This window comes from Pan troglodytes, chromosome 19, assembly GCF_028858775.2.
Source record: "Pan troglodytes isolate AG18354 chromosome 19, NHGRI_mPanTro3-v2.0_pri, whole genome shotgun sequence".
In the NCBI taxonomy this organism is placed as follows: Eukaryota; Metazoa; Chordata; class Mammalia; order Primates; family Hominidae; genus Pan; species Pan troglodytes.
Window position 1 is genome coordinate 10,917,080 of NC_072417.2, and position 20,235 is coordinate 10,937,314.

The window sequence follows — 20,235 nt, forward strand, 5'->3', positions numbered from 1 at the left end:
CCTTCAGCTTCCTGAGTAGCTGGGACTACAGGTGCACACCACTATGACTGGCTAATTTTTGTATTTTTTGGTAGAGATGGGATTTTGTCATGTTTCCCAGGCTAGTCTCAAACTCCTGAGCTAAAGCGATCAGCCCGCCTCAGCCTTCCAAAGTGCTGGGATTACAGGCATGAGCCACTGTGCCCAGCCAATCCAGAGTCTGTGTAGAATATAGAGTGATTCCCTAAGAGAGGACAAGTAGAACAGGTTTGTCCATTGCCTTCCAAATGAAGAATGATTCCTTTTAATTTTCACTTTTTAAATGTTTTATACCCCATCCAATGACCTATCAAGAATGATTCATTTTTGGTGAGGCGCCGTGGCTCATGCCTGTAATCCCAGCAGTTTGGGAGGCCGAGGCAAGTGGATTCCTCAAGTCCAGGAGTTAAGAGACCGGCCTAGGTAACATAGCAAAACCCCATCTCTACAAAATATACAAAAATTATCCCAAGTAGTCCCAGCTACTTGGGAGCCTGAGGTAGGAGGATCGCTTGAGCCTGGGAGGCGGAGGTTGCAGTGAGCCAAGATTGTGCCACTGCACAATCAGCCTGGGTGACAGAGCAAGACCCTGTCTCAAAAAAAAAGATATGTTTTTAAAAGCCTCTGACCAACGGTCATGGGAGTGGCTCACAGGGCTTGAGTCCATCTCAACTGACCTGAATTGACTACATGCTTATCTCCAAGACTACAGACCCTTGGCCATTGCTATGGAATCCATAAAGACAAACAATGCTCTGTAATCATGGGCCCATGAGTTGTTTTGGAGCAGAGTGTGGCAACCTTCAGCACTGTTCAGTAATAACATTTGGGGTTACGATTTGCACCTGGTTTTGGTGGCACCTGAGTTTCCACCTTTAAAGCTAGTCACGTAGCTAGAATGTGCCCACATGACCAACTCAGAATAGGAGACCCCCAGCACGAGAAGACTCTGGGTTTCCTGGCACCGAGATGCTTCGTACACACACAGGTAGTAGTTTGAGACTCAGGAACAAGGCGCTCCTGCGTGAGCCTCGTGAACATCCACTGTGGGCCCCACAGGAAGACAAGCTCAGGGCTGTGGCCGCCTTTGTGCGGTTGGCCTGGTAAATGGCCCCCAAGGATCTCTGCCTCCTGGTATTCATGCTCGTCTCTTGAATGCGGGTTGAACCTGTTGGCTCTTTCCAGTGAACAGAATATGGCAAAAGTGATGGGATGTCACTTCCAAGAGGAAGTTACAGAAAGAGATTGTGTTCAGGAGGAGGAAGAGAAGCAATGGGTAGGTGGAGACGGGGATATTTAGGGCAATGAGACTATTCTGTATGAGACCAAGACGGGAGTTACATGTCGTTATACAGTTGTCCAGACCCTTACAATGTACACCAAGAGTGAACCCTCATGTAAACTATGGACTTGAGTTAATAATAAGGTACCAAGGCTGCACGTGGTGGCTCACGCCTGTAATCCCAACACTTCGGGAGGCTGAGGCATGAGAACCACTTGAGTCCAGGAGTTCAAGACCAGCCTGGGCAACATAGTGAGACCCTGTCTCTACAAAAAATAAAAAAATTAGCTGTGCATGGCAACATGTGCCTGGAGTCCCAATTACTCAGGAGGCTGAGGTGGGAGGATCATCAGCCTGCAGGTCGAGGCTGCAGTGAGCCGTGATCCTGCCACTGCACTCCAGCCCAGGCGACAGAGTGAAACTCTGTCTCAAAAATACAAAAATAGAGTCTATTTATTAGCAAGAGACAGAGAAAGAGAGAGAAAGAGGGAATGGGGGAGGCTCTGGTTTCCATGTGACACACTTTTTACTTTTTGTCTTTTTTTTGAGACACAGTCTCACTCTGTTGCCCAGACGGGAGCTCAGTGGCGCGGTCACAGCTCACTGCAGGCTCAGCCTCTCCAGGCTCAGGTGATCCTCCCACCTCAGCCTCCTGAGTAGCTGGGACCACAGACACACACCACCACACCTGGCTAAGTTTTGTATTTGTTGTAGAGACACGGTCTCACCATGTTGCCCAAGCTGGTCTCAAACTCCTGGGCTCAGGCAATCCTCCTGCCTCCGCCTCCCAAATTGCTGGAATTACAGATGTGAGTCACCACCTTTATCTCTTTATCTCTCTTTATCTCTCTCTCTTTCTCTCAGGGATCTTGCTCTGGGGAAAGCCAGCTGCAGTGTTGTGCGGGCTGCCTGAGGAAAGGTGCCCTCCGGAAAGAAATGATATCTCCGCCCAACAGCATGGTGGACCTGAGTCCTGCTACCAGCCACATGAGTGCGCTTGGAAGCAGGTGGAGCCCAGTTGAGCCTTGAGGTGCCTCCCTCTGTGAGAGACCCCAAGCCAGAGACATCCAGCCAAGAGGCACCCAGATTCCTGCCCCACAGAAACTGACATAATAACGTTGTTTAAAGCCACTACATTTGGAGGTAATCTTGTTATACAGCAATAACTGACTAATACAGTCGGACTCTTCCATCAGTCACGATTCTCAGTGAGTTGTCTCACCCTTAATCTGAGGGCTGGAAAGCCCGAAACCCAACATTGTCGTAAGAAACTGCGTTACCCAAGACACCCACTGCCAATGCTCAGGGGCCTCTGCATGCATTTCCAGAAACAACGCTGTGGCCTACAGGGTTGAGGTCACTGCAGGGGGAGTTAAGAGCCAGATAAGACCAAATGGGCCCCTGGCCAGGTGCAGTGGCTCACGCCCGTCATCCCAACACTTTGGGAAGCTGAGGCGGGCAGATCACTTGAGGTCAAGAGTTCGAGACCAGCCTAACCAACAGCCAATATGGTGAAACCCCATCTCTACTAAAAATACAAACTTAGCCAGGTGTGGCAGCGGGCGCCTGTAATCCCTGCTACTTGGGGGGCTGAGGCAGGGGAATGGCTTGAACCCAGGAGGTGGAGGTTGCAGTGAGCGGAGATGACACCAGTGCACTCTACCCTGGGTGATAGAGAAAGACTCTGTCTCAAAAAAAAAAAAAGAAAAGAAAAGAAAAGAAAGAAAACACTGAATGGGCCCCTTCAGCTTTGTTATTTTTGTCAATTTTACGTCAGTAAAGCTGATGGGGGAAGAATGATGGGGCCCACTTGCTATGCTCATACCAGGAGTTGTGTGCAGCTATTTGTATTATGGGTTGTTTTTTGTTTGTTTTTTTTTTTGAGGTGGAGTCTCACTCTCACCCAGGCTGGAGGGCAATGGTGTGATCTCGGCTCACTGCAACCTCCGCCTCCTGGGTTCAAGTGATTCTCCTGCCTCAGCCTCCCGAGTAGCTGGGATTACGGGCATCTGCCACCACAGCTGGCTAATTTTTGTATTTTAGTAGAGATGGTGTTTCACCATGTTGGCCAGGCTGGGCTCGAACTCCTGACCTCAGCTGATCCACCCCTCTCGGCCTCCCAAAGTGCTGGGATTACAGGCGTGAGCCGCCACCTTGGCCTGTGTTACATTTTCATGCCATGTGTTCTGTGTCTTGCCTGCACCTTTAATTGTAGCTATAATATCTTATGGCATTTTATAGTTTATATATAACTTCTTCTATCTCATTTGCTCCCTTTGCAGTAGAAATTATTTCCATTTTACAACTGAGGCTTAGAGAGGAGGTGATTGCTAGAATTACACAATTCCTAAGAGAATTGCTCTGAGGTCTCCAATTGTCTTTTAGGAAATCTATATCAAGCAACTGCTAAATATGCAGTTCTCTGCGTGTTGCTGCCAGAATGATACTAACAGTTCCTGTTTCTGTGGCATCTCCTCTGCCCAGGCAGGCGTTGGCCATTGAACATACATGACTTTGTTTCAGCTCCTCGACAATGTTCGAGGTGCGAGATGCTATAGTTCCCATCACATCCAAGGGAATGGGCACAGACTGGGAAAGTGACTTGCCCAGGGTCACACCAGGAGTAAGAGGAGACGCTGGCATGTCACACCCAGGCTAGCTGGTTCCAGAGATCCTGCTTTTAATTACTGCACTGCAGTATCTAAGACCTCAGCAGGTGGGAGCCAAGCCACACCCCCCCAGGAGTCAACAACAATGGGAGGAGATAGATCAAGGCAGCAATGGGAGGAGATAGACCAGTGGGGCTTGTCCGTGGGGTCAGTGGAATGGAAGGAGTGGTTTTGGAAGAGAGAAGGGTTCCTGGGAATTGTGGCCAGAAGGGGAGGAGGGGCCTGAGGAGGTAGAAACCTCCACCACCCGGGCTCCCGAGGGGCCCCATTGTCTCAGACCTCCTGGCCACACTGCGTGTTTGTCCATGGTCTAAGCTGGGCCTCTGACACCACTGACATCCCCTCTGACCGTCACTGGACAGGCATGTGCCTCCTTCCACCGTCCCAGAGCCATGCTTCCGGGCTCCTCTCCGCAGCCTCTGCCTGCAGCTCCTGCCCACGCCGTGCCGTTGAGGACCAGAGCCTAAGGCTGCACTGCACAAAATGTGGTCCTGGGACCAGAAGAACCAACGTGACAGGGGCTTGTTAGAAACTCTCTTGTTGGGGGTGCACAGCGGCTCGTGCCTGTAGTCACAGCACATTGGAAGGCTGAAGTGGGAGGATGACTTGAGGCCGTGAGTTCGAGAGCAGCATGGGCAACAGAGCCAGAATCCGTCTCTACAAAAAAAAATAGTTGGCCCTCCCAGCCACTCAGGAGGCTAAAGCAGGAGGATCAGCTGAGCCCAGGAGCTCAAGGTTACAGTGAGCTATGGTTACACCACTGCACTCCAGCCTGGGTGACAGAGCGAGACTCTGTTTCTAAAAAATAATCAACATTTTGGCCGGCCAGGTGTGGTGGCGCATGCCTATAGTCTTAGCTACGTGGGAAGCTGAGGTGGGAGGATAGCTTGAGCCTGGGAAGTCGAGGCTGCAGTAAGCCAAGATCACGCCACTGCACTCCTGCCTGGGCAACAGAGCAAGACTCCCTCAAAAAAATTAACAAAATGTTTTAAAAAGAAACTCCCTTGCTAGTGGATTCTCAGGTCCTCCCTGCAAACCAGACTTACAGTATCAGAACCTGCAGTCTAACAAAGTCCCAGGTAACTCCCTGCACATTCGCCGTGAGAGGCTCTGGTTGTCGGGACACAATTCCCCGTACGGAATTCTCACTCTACTTATGTTTCTCCCCGTCACCACTGGCTACCTTTGATTCAGACTCTCTTTCATAGGATGAATAGCCTTGGAAGATAGAGATCGTGTCTCCCTCCAGAGCAAAGGGCAGATTAGCTTCAATGATGACAGAAGATCCCGGTTCCCGGGCTCAGAGCTCCGCTGCTGTAACGTAAGCCCTTCTGTCCTCATGTCACCTAGAGCCTCTTCCTGTCACCCTGTGGGAAGTGATTCTGAGGAAACCAGCACAATTGCAAACACTCTGGCTACTGCTTTGCTGTGACTAATAAACATCCTTTGTCTTGTCTCTGGCCCCAGAGTCTCCTGTCTTTAGCTCACATCCATGAAATTGTGGCGGGCGGCCAGGCACGGTGGCTCACACCTATAATCCTAGCACTTTGGGAGGCCGAGGTTGGGGGATCAAGAGGTCAGGAGTTCGAGACCAGTTTGGCCAACATGGTGAAACCCCATTTCTACTAAAAATACAAAAACTATCCTGGCACGGTGTCTGGCGCCTGTAATCCCAGCTACTCGGGAGGCCGAGGCAGGAGAATCGCTGGAACTCGGGAGGCGGAGGCTGCAGTGAGTTGAGATTATGCCATTGCACTCCAGCCTGGGCAACAGAGCAAGACTCCATCTCAAAAAAAAAAAAAAAAAAAAAAAAAAAAAAACATGAAAAGAAATTATAGCAGGCTAACTTTTTAGCTTGCTAACAGCAGAAAATCTCATTCTTCCCAGTTCGTGACCCTGGTCTAACGGACAGGTACACTAACCATTTAATTCTCTGGTTTCTCTAAATTAAATCAGATCACCAGAAACAATGTGATGTCACCCAGATCTTACTTTTCAAGAAATGCATAGGTAGTGAGGCAAACCAGAAAATACAGAGAAGCAAAAAAAAAAAAAAAATGTTTTAGGAGGCTGGGCGTGATGGCACATGCCTGTAATCCCGGCACTTTGGGAGGCCAAGGTGGGCGGATCGTTTGAAGTCAGAAGTTCGAGACCAGCCTGGCCAACATGGTGAAACCCCATCCCTATGAAAAATACAAAAATTAGCCGGGTGCGGTGGCAGACGCCTGTAGTCCCAGCTACTCAGGAGGCTGTGGCAGGAGAATCACTTGAACCCAGGAGGTGGAGGTTGCAGTGAGCCGAGATCGCTCTCCACTGCACTCCAGCCTGAGCGACAGAACGAGACTTTGTCTCAAAAAAAAAAAAGTTTTAAAAACACTGACTAGTCCCACCATTAGGAGAGAGATAGCCTCATCTGTTTGGATTCATCCTTCCAGCCTTCTTCTGTTAATATATCTAAGTACAGGAAAACAAAATTGCCAGGTGTGTTGGCTCATGTCTGTAACCCCAGCACCTTGGGAGGCTGATGTGGGAGGATCACTTGAGGCCAGGAGCTCAAGTCTGCAGTAAGCTATAGGGGCACCACTGCACTCCAGCCTGGGTAACAGAACAAGAACCTAGCTCTGAAAAAATAAAAAATATGGCCACACATGGTGGCTCAACCCCTGCTCTTTGAGAGGCCAATACAGGAGGATTTCTTGAGGCCAGGAGTTCAAGACCAGCCTGGGCAACAAAAATGAGACCCTGTCTCTACAAAACATTTAAAAAATGAAAATGAAAATTAAGGCCGGACGCAATGGCTCACGCCTGTAATCCCAGCACTTTGGGAGGCCGAGGCAGGTGGATCACCTGAGGTCAGGAGTTCGAGACCAGCCCAACCAACATGGGGAAACCCTGTCTCTACTAAACTTACAAAATTAGCCGGGCGTGGTGGCGCATGCCTGTAATCTCAGCTACTCAGGAAGGCTGAGGCAGGAGAATCGCTTGAACACGGGAGGCAGAGGTTGCAGTGAGCCAAGATCGTGCCATTGCACTCTAGCCTGGGCAACGAGCAAAACTCCATCTCAAAAAAAACAAAAGAAAAGAAAATTAATGGGATAACAATACATAAATTGTTTTTAAGTAATTTTCTTAAAAATATGGCTTGGTGTCCAGGTGTGGTGGCTCACACCTGTAATCCCAGCACTTTAGGAGGTTGAAGTGGGCAGATTACTTGAGGTCAGGAGTTCAAGACCAGCCTGGCCAACATGGTGAAAACCTGTCTCTACTAAAAATACAAAAAAATTAGCCGGACGTGGTGGTGCACAGCTGTAGTCCCAGCTACTCGGGAGGCTGAGGCAGGAGAATTGCTTGAACCCAGGGGGCAGAGGTTGCAGTGAGCTGAGATTGCAGTACTGCACCCTTGCCTGGGTGTATTTTTTCAAGACTCCATCTCGAAAAACAAAACAAAACAAAACAAAATATATATATATATATGGCATGGATGTCTTTCCAAATCACTAAACTGACATCTGCATCATCGTTTGTGATGTTTACCTAGTATTCCACTGTATGAACTGTTTATTCAGTTCTCTATCTGTGGACGTCTAGTTTCTTTTTTTTCTTTTTTCTTTTTTTTTTTTTTTTTTGAGATAGAGTCTCTCTCTATTGCCCAGGCTGGAGTGCAGTGGCACGATCTTGGCTCACTGCAAGCTCCACCTCCCAGGTTCAAGTGATTCTCCCGCCTCAGCCTCCCAAGTAGCTGGGATTACAGGCACCTGCCACCACGCCCGGCTAATTTTTGTATTTTTCATAGAGATGGGGTTTCACCATGTTGGTCAGGCTGGTCCTGGTCTCGAACTCCTGACCTCGTGATCTGCCCGCCTTGGCCTCCCAAAGTGCTGGGATTACAGGCATGAGCCACTGTGCCCAGCCTTTTTTTTTTTTTTTTTTTTTTTTTTTGGCTATTCTAAACAACTTTGCAATGAATATCCTTATATGCACATTTTAGTGCAATTTTCTAGTGTTTTGGGTATGTTTTGGGGGGGTGAAATAAGCCAAAAGACAATTAAAACAATAAACACTCATATAGCTTTTAACTCACGCCAGGTACTGTTCTAAGCGCTTTGCACATATCAACTCATTTAATCGTCACGACATTTCTGGGAGTAAAGAACTCTTGCCATCCCTGTTCTATAGGGAGTTTAAGGGGCTTGCCCAAGGTCACACAGCTACTAAGTGGTGAAGCTGGGATTTGAACCAGGCATTCTGGCTCAAAGTCTGTGTGTACTCATTCTACTATGGGTTACTCCCAGTTTTAAATGCCCTCTTTGCCTTTCCTAAGAGCCAAATAGGAAACGGCATTGGGGCCGGGCACGGTGGCTCACGCCTGCAATCCCAGCGCTTTGGGAGGCAGAGGTGGGTGGATCACCTGAGGTCAGGAGTTTGAAACCAGCCTGGCCAACATGGCAAAACCCCATCTCTACTAAACATACAAAAAATAGCTGGGTGTGGTTGTGGGTGCCTGTAATCCTAGCTACTCGGGAGGCTGAGGCAGGAGAATTGCTTGAACCTAGGAGGTGGAGATTGCAGTGAGCTGAGATCGTGCCCCTGCACTCCAGCCTGGGCGACAGAGCAAGACTCCATCTCAATTCAAAAAGAAAAAGAAAAAGAAAAAAAAGAAATGGCATTGGGTCAATGTGAGGATCTTCGACTTTGTGTCCCCTGTGTAGATACAGGTGGTGGTAAAGTCCTCTTCGAGTTTAGTCCCGAGAAAAGCCTTGTCTTTTAGGGGCTCACTTCCTTATACTAGGGTAAAAAAATTTACAGGAGGCCATTGTTTTGGACTAAGGTACTGCACTAGGCCCAACAGTCCAGAGCGACCAAAACGAAGTCACTCGTGGCAGGTGCCCGGTGATCACCCTGAACTTTAAAATGGGTCACTTTTCCAAAAAACAGGAGATTCACAGCAACCAACAGACAGGGTTTTAGTGCCTCTGTCACGTAGATGTCTTGTAGCTATCCCTATCTCCTTTTGAAAGTAAGTGGATACGATTAACACGTGAATAAAATGAATGAAACGATTCATTTAACAGTTCATTTAAACTAACTTTTTGGACCCTTCTTGCTTTGTAAGAATTCTTGGGATCGGGAAGGTGGTGTGCTGGCATTGGGAACATCCTGTTAATTGTACTTGCCAGCTTAATTACCTAAACAAAGCCCAAAGCCTTCTAGAGAAAAGGAGTAATTTGTAATTACCAGCAACTGATTTGACACATCAAGGCCCCTATTCTCATTCTGAAAAGGAAGCCAGCAAACATAAAGAACAAAAACTTTCCACTTAAAAAAAAAAAAAAAGCCCCTTCACGCTCTAACGTCTTGATTCAACACTGCACCATTGTGAGCTTGAGAACAGTACTCAGTCTAAAAGCAACGTATCCCCTTAGACAGCTCCATTCTGACCACCATCAAAAGCTGCGGTTCTCCAAAAAATTAGCAATGGCTGGGGAGAATACGAATGATTTTTATTTTTGCTAATATGAATTTTTTTATTTTTAAGAATGAGCACTTTCAGGCTGGGCGCGGTGGCTCACGCCTGTAATCCCAACACTTTGGGTGGCCGAGGCGGGTGAATCACTTAAGCCCAAGAGTTTGACAGCAGCCTGGGCAACATGGTGAAACCCTGTCTCTACAAAAAATACAGAAATTACCCAGGTGTAGTGGCACGCACTGCAGGCCCAGCTACTCAGGAGGCAGAGGTTGCAGTAAGCTGAGATCGTGCCACTGTGCTCTAGCCTGGGTGACAGGACAAGACCCTGTCTCAAAAAACAAACCAACAATGAAACAAAGATGATAACAACCCCTACCCCAAACAAACCCCTTCCTTGCTTGGGGACCACACTGCCTTTGTGAAACTAACAAATCAGCCACAGATTATAAATTATGACTCAGAACCAGGTGTGGTGGCTCACGCCTTTTGGGAGCTGAGCATTTTGGGAGGCTGAGGCAGGTGGATCACCTGAGGTCAGGAGTTCGAGACCAGCCTGGCCAACCTGGTAAAACCCCCATCTCTACTAAAAATATAAAAATTAATCAGACATGGTGGTGGGCGCCTGTAGTCCCAGCTACTTGGGAGGCCAAGGCACGAGAATCACTTGAACCCAGGAGGCAGAGGTTGCAGTGAGCCGAGATCGCACCACTGCACTCCAGCCTGGACAACAGAGCAAGACTCCGTCTCAAAACAAACAAACAAAACTCTAGCCTCTGAATTTTCAGAGGCGGATTTGAGGAATAATAAACTCCTGTTCTTCTGCTTAGCTGGCTCTGTGTTTATTAAACTCTTTCTCTGTTGCAATACTGCTGTCTTGGTAAATTGGCTCTCTCTGTGCAGTGGACAAGATCAACCCTTTGGATGACTCTGCATTTTCTTTGAGAAAAAAATTACATTAGAATGCACAAATCCTGTTTGTTTTTTGTTTGTTTTTTGTGAGACAGGGTCTTGCCCTGTTACCCAGGCTGGAGGGCAGTGGTGTGATCAAGGCTCACTGCAATCCCCACCTCCCAGGTTCAACCGATTCTCCCACCTCAGCCTCCCAAGTAGCTGGGACTACAGGTTCACGACACTGCGCTCAACTAATTTTTGTATTTTTTGTAGAAACAAGGTTTTGTCATGTTGACCAGGCTAGTCTCAAACTCTTGGGCTCAAGCAATCCACCTCCCTCAGCCTCCCAGAGTGCTGGGAATACAGGCATGAGCCACGGCACATGGCCCACAAATCTTAGTTGTACCATTTTGACAAAGTATATACTTTGGGAAGAAAGGGCTTTTTGTTTGTTTGTTTGTTTGTTTTTGAGATGGAGTCTCACTCTGTTGCCCAGGCTGAAGTGCAGTGGTGTGATCTCGGCTCACTGCAGCCTCCGCCTGCCCGGTTCAAGTGATTCTCCTGCTTCAGCCTCTGGAGTTGCTGGGATTACAAGTGCTTCCCACCACGCCCAGCTAATTTTTGTATTTTTTAGTAGAGATGGGGTTTCATCATGTTGGCCAGGCTGGTCTTGAACTCCTGACCTCAAGTGATGCCCCCACCTCAGCCTCCCAAAGTGCTGGGATTACAGGTGTGAGTCAGTGTGCCCGGCCATTTATTTGATTCTTAATTCTTTTTTGATTCTTAATTCCTGTTTTTATTATACCAGTAACACTAACTCATTGTAGAAGAACAGACGAGCCAAAAGAACAATCAATTATTAAAGTCTGTATACATACTACCAGGGCAAGACTTTCTACAAAGTCAAAAAACAACAGATGTTGGCAAGGACGTAGAAAAGAGGGAAGGCCTGCACGCTGCTTGTGGGAATGTAAATCAGCACAACCCTCAAGAAAAACCAGCATGGAGAGTTCTCAGAGAACCAAAAGTAGAACTACCATTCTACCCAACAATCCCACCATGGGTGTCCACCCAAAGGAAAAGAAACTCTTCTATCCAAAAGACACCCACACTCGCAGGTCCAATGCAGACACCCACACTCGCAGGTCCAATGCAGACACCCACACTTGCAGGTCCAGTGCAGCACAACTCACAATAGTGAAGACATGGAATCAATCTAAGCGCCCATCCACGGGCAACTGAATAAAGAAAATATGGCAAATGTATACCATGGATACCCCTCAGCCATAAAAAAAGAATAAAACCATGTCTTTTGCAGCAACATGTTGGAGCTGGAGGCCATTATCCCAAATGAAACAACTCAGAAACAGAAAGTCAAACACCACATGTTCTCATGTAAAAGTGGGAGCTAAACCATGTGTGCACAGGGTCATGGAGTGTGGAATAAGAGAGATTGGAGACTTGGAAAGGTGGGGAGGTGGGAGGAGGGTGAGAGATGAGAAATTACCTTTTTGGTACAATGTACACTATTTGAGTGATGGGCACACCAAAAGCCCAGACTTGGCCACTATATAATATATCCATGTAACAAAACTGCATCCATACCCCCTAAATCTATAAAAATAAAAAATAAACACTTTTCTAAAAGAACTTTTAAAGACACCTGCTTTAAGCAAGTACAATTTAGTTAACTATGTAGTTTCACCATACTCCTAATTAAGTATTACAATTCATGCTAATAGCAAAAATATACCTGATACATAGAGTGAACCAGCATCTCCCTCTCTAAATGTTAGGTTGTGATACCATTTCCTTCAAAGGGAAAAATTTCAGCCGGGCACAGAGGCTCACGCCTGCAATCCCAGGACTTTGGGAGGCCAAGGTGGGCAGATCATTTGAGGTCAGGAGTTCGAGACCATCCTGGCCAACATGGTGAAACCCCGTCTCTACTAAAAATACAAAAATTACCTGGGCGTGGTGGCACGTACCTGTAATCCCAGCTATTCGGGAGGCTGAGGCACAAGAATCACTTGAACTCTGGAGGTGGAGGTTGCAGTGAGCCAAGATCACACCACCACAGTCCAGCCTGGGTGATAGAGCAAGACTCAGTCTCAAAAAAATAAAGGAAAAATTTCTCATATGCTTTATTCTAATTTCCATATTTTTCTATCAGCTCCTTGGCTTTAGAAATATAGGCATTCATTGCATCTTCTGTCAACAATCGAAAGGGGTTTGTTTTGGAAAGGGGTTGTGTATTAGTCTGTTTTCACTCTGCTGTAAAGAACTGCCCAAGACTGGGTAATTTATAAAGGAAAGAGGTTTAATTGACTTTAATTGACTCACAGTTCAGCATGCCTGGGGAGGCCTCAGGAAACTTACAATCATGGCAGAACGTGAAGGGAAAGCAACCACCTTCTTCACAAGGCGGCGGGAAGGAGAAGTGCTGAGCAGAGGGGGAAGAGCCCCTTAAACAGCCATTGGATCTCGTGAGAATTCACTAGCCCCAGATCAGCATATGAGGAGCTGCCCCTACGATCCAACCACCCCCACCTGTGGGGATTATAATCTCGTGAGAATTCACTATCCCCAGATCAGCATGTGAGGAGCTGCCCCCACGATCCAACCACCCCCACCTGTGGGGATTATAATCTCATGAGAATTCACTATCCCCAGATCAGCATGGGGGGAGCTGCCCCCACCATCCAACCACCCCCACCTGTGGGGATTATAGGGATTACAATTCAAGATGAGATGTGGGTGGGGATGCAAAGCCTAACCATATCAGATTGTTATCTTTGCTTCAAAATTAAACTATAAACTAAATTCCTCCTGCATTTAGCTTAACCTGTACCCATGTACCTACCCCCTCATGATCTGAAACATTTGAATTTCCATCGAAAGGATCCTCATGTTCCTTCCCAGTAAGTCACCAACCACCATACACACACATCTAGGTAATCATTAGTCTAATTCTTTACAACCTAGAATCCTTTTGCCTGTTTTAGAATCTCTGAAGTGGAATCATACTATATGCATCCTTTGATGCCTGTCAGCATCATGTCTATGCGAGTCACCCACGATATTACATGTATCAGCAATTTATTCCTTTTTATTGTTAAATAGTATTCTATTTTGTGTGTGTGTATATATATATGTCTGTGTGTGTGTGTGTGTGTGTGTGTATGTCTGTGTGTGTATATATATATTTTTTTACACAGAGTTTCCCCTCTTGTCACCCAGGCTGGAGTGCAATGGTGCGATCTCGGCTCACTGCAACCTCCACCTCCCGGGTTCAAGTGATTCTCCTGCCTCAGCCTCCTGAGTAGCTGGGATGACAGGCATGCGCTACCAGGCCTGGCTAATTTTGTATTTTTAGTAGAGACGGGGTTTCACCATGTTGGTCAGGCTGGTCTCGCAGTCCTGACGTCAGATGATCCGCCCGCCTCGGCCTCCCAAAATGCTGGGATTACAGGTGTGAGCCACCATGCCTGGTCTAAATAGTATTCTATTATATATATTAATATACACTATATTTTTGTTTATCAATTACTCTGTTGATGGATGGACATTTTGGTCTCTTCAGCATATGACTATCAACAGAATGACCAGTAACTGTCTTGTGTGCAAGCATTTTGGTGGATCTATGTTTTCATTTCTCATAGATAAGCATCAAATTATATTTAATCATAGCTTTAATCTGCATTTCCCTGATACCTAATGGTTTTGAACACCGTTTCATGGGCTTATTTCCCATCCATATATCTTCCTTTGTGAACTGTCTGTTCAAGTCTTTTGCTCATTTTTAATAGGGTCGTTCTCACGGCTGTAACCCCAGCACTCTGGGAGGCTGAGGTGGGAGGATTGTTTGAACCCAGGAGTTCAAGACCAGCCTGGGCAACATAGTGAAACCCCATCTCTACAAAAATACAAAAAAATTAGCCAGGCATGGTGGCACGTGCCTGTAGTCCCAGCTACTCAGGAGGCTGAGGTGGGAGGACGGCTTGGGGCCAGGAGGTTGAAGCTGCAGTGAGCCATAACTGCATCACTGTCTGGGTGACGGAGAGAGAACTTGTCTCAAAAAAAAAAAAAAAAAGTTGACTTAAAGAGCTCTTTGCATATTCTGGATACAAGTCCTTTGTCAGATGTGAATTTTTCTCCCAGTCTTGACTTACGCTTTCTTAACAGAGTCTTTAAAGAACAGAGGTTTTTAATTTTGATGAAACAAGTTTGTTACTTTTTGTCTTTATGGTTATTCACTCTGTATCCTGTTTAAGAACTCTTTGGGCTGGGCATGGCGTCTTATGCCTATAATCCTAGAACTTGGGGAGGCCAGGATGGGAGGATTGTTTGAGGTCAGAAGTTTAAGATCAGCCTAAGCAACATAGCAAAATCTTATCTCTACAAAATTAAAATTAAAATTGACTGGGTGTGGTGGCACACACCTGCAGTTCCAGCTGCTTGGGAGGCTGAGATGGGAGGATTGCTTGGGCTCAGGAGTTCAAGATTGCAGTGAGCTATGATCGTGCCACTATACTCCAGCCTGGATGACACAGCAAGACTCCTTTCAAAAAAAAAAAGAAAAAAATTTTTGCTCACTCTCAGGTCTTTTTTTTCCCCCCAAGATAGAGTCTTGCTCTCTCGCCCAGTCTAGAGTGCAATGCTGCAATCTCAGCTCACTGCAACCTCCACCTCCTGGGTTCAAGCAATTCTTGTGCCTCAGTCTCCTGAGTAGCTGGGACTGCAGGTGCCCGCCACCACGCCCAGCTAATTTTTGTATTTTTAGTAAAGACGGGGTTTCATCATGTTGGCCAGGCTGGTCTCAAACTTCTGGCCTCAAGCGATCCGTCCGTGTTGGCCTCCCAAAGTGCTGGGATTACAGGCGTGAGCCGCTGCACCCTGCAGGTCTTAAAGACTTTCTCCTAGCTTTTCTTTTAAATGTTTACATTTAGGTCTATAGTCTATCCGGAATTAATTTTTGCTCATGGTATGTGGTAGAAGTTGGGGTTTACTTTTTTCCCCATATAGAGAACTGGTGGTTCCAGCCCCGTTTACTGAAAATGCTCTCCTTTCCCCATCAAATTGCTTTGGCGTCTTTGTCAAAATCAATTTGCAACAGGTCTACTATGGGACTCCTATTCTGTCCCACTTACATGTCTATCTTTAAGACAAATTATACTACCTTTTTTTCCAAGACAAGGTCTTGCTTTGTCACCAAGGCTGGAGTACAGTGACACCATCATAGTTCGCTGTAACCTCAAACTCCTGGGCTCAAGCAATCCTCCTGCCTTAGCCTCCCAAGTAGCTAGGACTACAGGTGCACACCACCACACCCAGCTAATTTTTAATTTTTTTGTAGAGATGGAGTCTCATTATGTTGCCCAAGCTGGTCTCAAACTCCTGGGCTCAAGTGATCCTCCCACTTCAGCCTCCCAAAGTTTTGGTATTACAGGTGTGAGCGACTACATCTGGCCCTATACTGTCTTGATAACTGTAGCTTTAAAATCAGTTGGTGTTTTTCTTTTTTTGAGATTATTTTGGCTATTCTAGGTTCCTTAAATTTCTATATAAATTTTATTTTTATTTATTTGAGACAGTCTTGCTCTGTCACCCAGGCTGGAGTGCAGCGGCATGGTCTCGGCTCACTGCAACCTCCACCTCCCAGGTTCAAGCGATTCTCCTGCCTCAGCCTCCCAAGCAGCTGGGACTACAGGCACCCACCACCACGTCCAGCTAACTTTTTTTTTTTTTTATGATTGAATCTTGCTCTGTGGCCCAGGCTGGAGTGCAGTGGTGTGATCTCAGCTCACTGCAACCTCTGCCTCTCAGGTACAATCGATTCTCCTCCTGCCTCAGCCTCCCGATTAGCTGGGATTACAGGCATGTGCCACAATGCCCAGCTAATTTTTGTATTTTTAGTAGAGACCAGGTTTCACCACGTTGGCCAGGCTGGCCTTGAACTCCTGACCTCAGCCGATCCACCCGCCTCAGCCTCCCAAAGTGCTGGGATTACAGGCTGTGAGCCACCATGCCTCACCCTATATAAATTTTAAAACAAACTTTCAAACTTTATTTAATTAAAAAACAAACACTTTGTTGGATTATGACTGGGATTGCGTTGAATCTATAGTACAGTTTGGAGACAGGTGACATCTTACTGGCAAGTCTTCCACTCCAGGAACACGGTCTACTTCATTTATTTGCATCTCCCTTAATTTCCCTCTGCAGTGTTTTAGAGTGTTCAATGTAAAGACTGCATGTGATTTTATTTATTCCTAAGTATTTTGTGATTTGTGACATATAAATTTATGATTTAAATTTCATTTTTGTTACTAATATATAGAAACACAATTGACTCATATATCCACATTGTATTCTGAGACCTTGATATATTTAGTTATTAATTCTAATAATATTTTGGTTGATTCTGTAAGATTTTTCTATGTAAACAGTCATGTCATCTATGTACAGGGACAGTTTTACTTCTTCCTTTCCAATTTTTTTTTTTTTTTTGAGACAGAGTCTCACTCTGTCACCCAGGCTGGAGTGCAATGGCGCAATCTCAGCTCACTGCAACCTCCGCCTCCTGGGTTCAAGTGATTCTCCTGCCTCAGCCTCCTGAGTAGCTGAGATTACAGGTGTCCACCACCACGCCCAGCTAATTTTTGTATTTTTAGTAGAGACGGGGTTTCACCATGTTGGTCAGGCTGGTCTCAAACTCCTGACCTCAGGTGATCCACCTGCCTCGGCCTCCCAAAATGCTGGGATTACAGGCATGAGCCACCGTGCCCGGCCCCTTTCCAATCTTTATACCTTTTATTTTTCTTGCCTTATTTCGTGGGCTACGACCTACAATACAATGGTGAAGTGAGTATTCTTGCCTCATTCCCAATCTTAGGGGGTCGGCGTTCAGTGTTTTATCATTAAATGCATTTCACGGTGATTGTGTTTTCTGCATATGGGAGAATATTACTTCTTCCTTTAAAATCTGCATGTTCTTCCTTTTCTTATATTATTCACAGACGAATCCAACACAATGTCGAGTCTCAGTGGTTAGAGTGAATGTCCTTGCCTTGTTCCCCCACTTGGAAACATTCACTCTTTTCACCATGAAGTACTTGAAGGTTTCTCACAGATGCCTTTTACTAGGTTGGAAAAGTTTCCTTCTATTCCTACTTTGCTGAGAGCTTTTATCACACGTGAGGGTTAAATGCTGTCAAATGTTTTCTGTGCATCTATGGAGATAATTGTATGTTCTTTTTCGTTGTTGTTTTAATCTGTCAGTATGGTGAATTACATTGATTGATTTTCAAATGTTAAACCAACCCTGCATTCCTGGGATGTACTACATTTAGTTATGACGTATGATCCTTTTTATATATTCCTGGATTTAATTCACTTATTTTTCTTAAGGATTTTTCTATCTATATTCATGAATGATATTAGTCTATGGTTTTCATTCCATGGCTGTGTTAGGCTGTGGAATCACAGAAATGCTGGCCTCGGAACAAACTGGAGAGCGTTCCTTCTGCCTCTGCTTTCCAAACAGGTGTGTGTACGATTGGTGTTATTTCTTCCTTGAATGTTTGATAGTATTCACCATCATCTAGACCTGGGGTTTCCTTTGTGAGAAAAATTCAATTCCTTTGATACATGTATATTATCATTTTATGTAAATAGTTTGTACAGATGTGTGTATTCTTCTTGTCTATTTCATCTTGTGTCAGTTTGGTAAGATGCTTTTTTTAAAGAAATTTTTCTCTTTTATCCAGGTTGTCTGATTTATCAACATAAAGTTGTTTGTAAAGTTATCTTATTATACTTTCGATGTCTGTCGGATCTCTATTCAATTATGATATTGTAATTTTTGCTTTCTGGCTATTTCTTCATCAATCTAGCCGAGGTTTATCAATTTTTTCCAATCTTTTCAAAGAATCACAATTTTTATTTAAAAAAATTCACAATGATTTGTCTGTTTCTATTTCATTGCTTTATACTTCTATCTTTATTATTAAATATTCATTATTAAATTCCTTCTTCTTACTTGGAGTTTAATTTGCTCATCTTTTTCTAGCTGCTGTAGGTGGAAATTGCCATCAGAGTGGTGCTAGGCGTGGGAGCTGCCTCTTGAAGTTCATGATAATCTGGGTGACTTCCGTATACCCTGTTCGCCCAGCCTTCCAACATCTGTGTGAGCAGCTCTCTGTGTTAAATATCTAGTACGGTTTTGGTTTCCCTGACTGGACTCTGAATATTATGAATATAAACTAGCATTTCTTGGCCAGGTGCAGTGGCTCATGCCTGTAACCCCAGCACCTTGGGAGGCTGAGGCGGGCAGATCACGAGGTCAGGAGTTCAAGACGAGCCTGGCCAACATAGTGAAACCCCGTCTCTACTAAAAATACAAAAAATTAGGCAGGTGTGGTGGTGCACGCCTGTAATCCCAGCTATTCAGGAGGCTGAGGCAAAAGAATCACTTGAACCCAGGAGGCTGAGGTTGCAGTAAGCAGAGATCACACCACTGCACTCCAGCCTGGGCAACACTGTAAGAATCTGTCTCAAAAAAAAAAAAAAAAAAAAACAAAAACAAAAAAAACTAGCATTTCTGAAAGTTTATTCCAAAAACATTAGTCCCATGAAATGCTCGTGGGTTCTGTGATCCAGTGAGTTTGGAAAGTGCCATCTACTAGATTTCCTCTGTTGAAGACTCTCAACGCACATTACCATATTAACCACTGGGGTAGGTGATTATAGAGCGAATATTCACTGCTTCTCCCCACATCCGTGGAAGAAGTATGGTTCCCTGACCTTTGATGTTTGGTGTATCCATCCAAGTAACTTGCTTTGGCCAATAGAATGTGGGTGGAAGTAACAGCGTGCCAGGTCCCAGTGTAGACCTTAGGAGGTATTATAGCACTTCTGCCCTGAGAAAGACATGGCCAAGCCACCTCTCTAACCTGTTTCAGGGCTGAGTGGAACAGATCTGAATTCAACACTTAGCCAGAGGCAGCACTGCTGTATCGGACTATAGATTTGTATGCAAGAAATAAATGCTTACTCTTGTATGCAGTGGGGTGATTTTTAGGGTGGTTGTTACACAGCAAGAGCTGACCGATACAAACATCCCAAGCAGCCCTGTAATAAACACACTCAGCTTGTTCAGCTTTTCATGTCCCCAAACTTATTTGATCATAGAACCTTATTTGTATTTCTGAGCAATTTGGAAAATAGTAATAAAAACAAACTACTTGATAGGGATTATTCTTAAATAAAATTATCAGCATTTTGGAAAGACATATTCTTTGCAATGGGATTTGTTGCCTAATCAATAGAGTCATTCGCTTCTTAAATTTCCAGAGACTATACCAAAAAGGCTCTTTGAGATTCATCATATTATTGTTAATTATCCCTACTACTTTTCCTCTTGGGAGCACCAGCTTAATCTGAGATACTTAGAAAGGTTGGGGACATGACTGGTTTCAACACCCTTTTGACTATTTCTCGGCACGTGCCCACACCCACACATCCCTGTACCTTAATCTTATGTGCTTTAAATCTTTTTCCCTCAAAACCTTGGAACTGCTGATTAGCCAATTCATTTTATGGAATATTTACACCATATAACCTAATTGGCAAAATTAGCCCTCATTGTTATCCCAGTCAGCCAAATCAGGCATCATTCCTATTAAAAGGGGACTGGAAAAAAAATTACAGAAACGATACTCTGCATTTGTTTCGCAATGGGCAGGCCTATGCAAACCTATCCTCAAGGTTCAGGGAAGCTGAGAGCTGGAAGAAAGAGGCTGACAGATTTAGTTCCTCAGAAAGAAACATTTAAGATGGGCACAGTGGCTCACACTTGTAATCCCAAAACTTTAGGACGGTAAGACAGGAAGATTGCTTGAGCCCAG